This window comes from Physeter macrocephalus, chromosome 19, assembly GCF_002837175.3.
Source record: "Physeter macrocephalus isolate SW-GA chromosome 19, ASM283717v5, whole genome shotgun sequence".
Lineage (NCBI taxonomy): Eukaryota > Metazoa > Chordata > Mammalia > Artiodactyla > Physeteridae > Physeter > Physeter macrocephalus.
In genome coordinates this window covers 30,867,902-30,871,884 of record NC_041232.1, presented here as the reverse complement: position 1 = coordinate 30,871,884, position 3,983 = coordinate 30,867,902, and the positions used below count along the sequence as shown (strand labels likewise).

Below are 3,983 nucleotides of genomic sequence, written 5' to 3'. Positions count from 1 at the left end.
GCGGCTGGGCCCGTGAGCCGTGGCCGCTGAGCCTGCGCGTCCGGAGCCTGTGCTCCGCAACGGGAGAGGCCACAACAGTGAGAGGCCCGCGAACCGCAAAAAAAAAAAAAAAAATTTACATTTTGTAGTATTAAGTTTTTTAAGTTTTGACAAACATATACAGTCATGGAATCGCTACCATGATGAAGATATAGGGAGTTTCTGGCAGGAGCAATAACTAATCTAATTTCTTCTGTCTCTAGAGATGTGTCTATTCTTGACTTTCCATATAAATAGAATCATACAATATATGGTCTTTCATGACTGATTTCTTTCACTTTGCATAATATTTTAAAGGTTCACCCATGTTGTAACATGTACCAATAATTCATTCCTGTTTATTGCCAAATAATAAACTTCATTGTATACATAGACCATATTTAAATAAAATATTATTTATCCATCAGCTGATGGACATTTGGATTGTTTCCACCTTTTGGCTATTATGAATAGTGCTGCCATGAGCATTTGTGTAGAAGATTTTTTTGTGTGTATGGGGAACATAGGATTTCAATGCTTTTAAGCGTATAGCTAGGGGTGAAATTGCTGGGTCATTTGATAATTCTATATTTAGCATTTTAAGGAATTGCCAAACTGTCTTTTAAGGCTGCTGAACCATTTACGTTCCTACAAGCAATGTGCGAGGGTTTCTCCCACAACGTAGTCCATATTTCCTTTGTCCTCAACAAGTACCTCGGTTGGTTGTGGCTTTTTGCCTGGTTGGGTAAAACAAACATTTTTTCCCGAAGGGTCTGGGCCGTTAGTATTCCTGTGTGTATTGGGTTGCTGTAGTTTTCCATTGACTTTAATTCCAGGGCACAAGTAGTAATCAGGGCTCACCAATACTCTAGGCGGACTCGTTCTTACTCCCTTGTGGAATAGCAGTCCACTTCCCCCTTGGGACGTAGGATCCATTGCCCGAGATAACACAGTATCTCTTTACTCTGTCTATTGATCTAGAGGCAAGACTGGCCGGGTGGCAATCTTATCTTCCAGTTCAATGGAATCATTGTTGCATCTTTTGGTGGAAGCATTCCTCCCTTTAGAGTAAGACCCACAGGCCAGCAGAGCATGACGTCATGGGAACAGGAAGCAAAAATGTTGCTACTATATCATTAGGGGTAATAGTAAGTGGTTCTACTCTCATTTCCACCCCTTGATGCCTGGACCTGTGAATCCTGGCTAGGACAGAAAGAACATCATCTATTGAATGCTGACTCAGGACAAGGTCAGCCTCCTGGAGAACCCTGCCCCAACCCTGCAAGGTATTGCCACCTAGCTGACATGAGAACTGAGTCTTCAAAAGTCCATTCCGCTGTTCTATGGAGACAGCTGCTTCAGGATGGTGAGAAACATCTTAAGACCAATGAATTCCCTGAGCACGCGCACACTGCTGCACTTCATTTGCGCTGGAGTTCCTTGATCAGAGGCAATGACAGTGGGTAAGGCACTGTGGAAGCCCATAGAAGGTAGTTTTGGCAGAAGCATTGCGTGCAGGGAAAGCAAATCTGTATACCAAGTAAGCGTCTATTCCAGTAAGAACAAAACACTGCGCTTTCCATGATGGAAGTGGACCAGTGTAATCAACCTGCCACCCGGCTGATCACCCCTGGGAATGGTGCCATCTTGGGGGCTCAGTCTTGGTCTCTGCTGCTGCTGGCGGACTCGGCACTCAGCAATGGCTGTAGCCAAGTTGGCCTTGGTGAGTATAAGTCCATTTTGCCGGCTGCTTATATAACCCCCGTCTCTGCCACTAGGGCCACTTTGTTGATGAGCCAATTGGTAGATGGCAGAAATGGCTGGGGGAAGAAACTGACTGGTATCCACAGAAGGGGTCATCCTGTCCACTTGATTATTAAAATCCTCCTCTGCTGAGGTCACCCTTTGATAAATATTCACCTAGGACATAAATATCTTCATGTTTTTCACTCATTCAGAGAGGTCTCCTCACGTTCCTTTAAACCTCCTTGCCACCAATTTTCCAATCATGTTCCTTACAAGTCCCTGGCCATCCAGTCAAACCACTGGCCACAGCCCGTGAATACATAATATTCAGCTCAGAAGGTACAATTGCACATCTAGCCATTTCTCCTTCCCAGAAAAATGAACAACCAGGTGCACTGCTTAAAGTTCTGGCCACTGGGCAGATTTCCCTTCAAAATTGTCCCTTAGGGATGTCCTAGAAAGGGCTTCCAGAATGCAGCTGTCCACTTTTGGGTGGTTTCTGGGTATTGTGCAGAACCATCTATAAACCTGATCCAAGTTCTCTCTTTCTCTGTCAACTGATTGTAGGGAAATCCTCCTCATAGGCACAGGCTGGGAGAGCAGGAGTGGAGACCATGGGCATTTGGGCCGCTGCTTCATGTAACTTACTCGTGCCTTCAGGGCCCACTTGAGCCGCATCTTGTATATTCCACCTCCACTTGATGGTGGGGTGCTTCTGTGAACCCCCGACTTTATGGCTTGGTGGGTCAGACAACACCCACAGTGCATGATGGGTAGCACAGGGTCACACAATAACCTGATGGCCCATGGTTAATTGTTCAGCCTTTACGAAGGCCCAGTAGCAAACCAAAAGCTATTTCTCAAAAGGAGAGTAGTTGTCCGCAGAGGATGCCAGGGCTTTGCCCCAAAATCCTAAGGGTTTGGGGACTTCCTTGGTGGTCCAGGGGTTAAGACTTCACCTTCCAGGGCTTCCCTGGTGGTGCAGTGGTTAAGAATCCACCTGCCAATGCAGGGGACATGGGTTCGAGCCCTGGTGCGGGAAGATCCCACATGCCACGGAGCAACTAAGCCCGTGCACCACAACTACTGAGCCTGTGCTCTAGAGCCCGTGAGCCACAACTCCTGAAGCCTGCGCACCTAGAGCCCGTGCTCCGCAACAAGGGAAGCCACCGCAATGAGAAGCCCATGCACCGCAACGAAGACTAGGTCCCGCTCGCTGCAACTGGAGAAAGCCCGTGCACAGCAACGAAGACCCGACGCAGCCAAAAAGAAAATAAATAAATAAATAAAATTTAAAAAAATTAGCCCTTCTGATGTATATGTGTGTAATGTACAGTGTATTGTTGTTGTAATTTGCATTTTCCTCTTTACTGATGGTGTTCAACACTTGCATGTGTCTTTTGGCCTTTTGGGTAGCCTCTCTTATGGAGTTCCTATTCAAGTGCCCATCTCCGTTTTTCTTCTGGGCTGTTTTTTCTTTTTTTTTTGTAGAAGTTTAAAAAAATATATATTCTAAATTAAAGTCCATTGTTACACATATGTTCCTACTTTCTGCTTTGTTTTTAAACTCACAGTGGTGAATTTGGTGAATAAAATTTCTTATTTTAAATGCTATTCTACTTATTCAACTTTTCCTTTGTAAGTATTATGGTCCCTGTTGATGAAACCTTTCCTTATGTCATGCTACAAATTTGTATTATATTTTCCTTTCACATTTATACCTAAAATTCACCTAGAATTGATTTATGTGTATATTGTGATGTAGTGGTCAGGATTTATTTTGTATGTTTGGATGTTCAGTTGTCCCAAAACCTTTTATTGAACAGGTCATTTTCCCACCCTGCTCAGCTGTGTGACCTTTTCATAAATCAATCATCCATGTAAGTGTAGCACTGATTGTAGTAGATTCCTTTCCTGATTGTAGATTCTGTCCTCTGGTGTATTTGGCTATCCTTGCAGAAAAACAACACTCCCTTAATTACTGTAGCTTTGTAATAAATCTTTTTATCCGCTAGAGTAAGTCCTCCTGTTTTTTCCCTTCAACATTTCTTTCAGTATTCTTGGCCCTTTGCATTTTCAAATAAAATTAGAACTATCTTGTAAGTTTTTATACAAAAGAAACCTGTTAGCATTTTTTTTTTTTTTTGGTGGTATGCGGGCCTTCCTCTGTTGTGGCCTCTCCCGTTGCGGAGCACAGGCTCCGGACGCGCAGGCTCAGC

The 3,983-nt window shown here is 44.1% G+C and overlaps 1 pseudogene; it reads right to left on the bottom strand.

Annotated features, from left to right (window-relative positions):
- Positions 1 to 1,081: 1,081 nt before the first annotated feature.
- LOC102984511 (uncharacterized) overlaps positions 1,082 to 3,983 on the bottom strand; it is a 38,391-nt pseudogene continuing 35,489 nt past the window's right edge.